The sequence below is a fragment of the Cucurbitaria berberidis genome (assembly GCF_010015615.1).
Source record: "Cucurbitaria berberidis CBS 394.84 unplaced genomic scaffold K460scaffold_9, whole genome shotgun sequence".
NCBI classification, from domain to species: Eukaryota; Fungi; Ascomycota; class Dothideomycetes; order Pleosporales; family Cucurbitariaceae; genus Cucurbitaria; species Cucurbitaria berberidis.
Genome location: NW_024468943.1, coordinates 114195 through 114421, shown reverse-complemented (window position 1 = coordinate 114421; position 227 = coordinate 114195).

Genomic DNA, 227 nt, shown 5'->3' with positions numbered 1-227 from the left:
TTAGCAAAGGGGATAAGAATAAAGTACTTAAAAAGTAGTAGTTTTTTTTTTGTAGTTTTTATTGCGTAGAGAAGTTGTTTAAAAATCTAGAATATAAATTTTAGAAAAGTAAACCTGTTTTAAACAGCAGGCTACAAAATTAGGAAAAAAAAATAGTAAATAATAATAATTAAGGCGTCTAGTAACCTATAAGTTACTAGATAGTAGAATTAAAATAAATAAAGCAT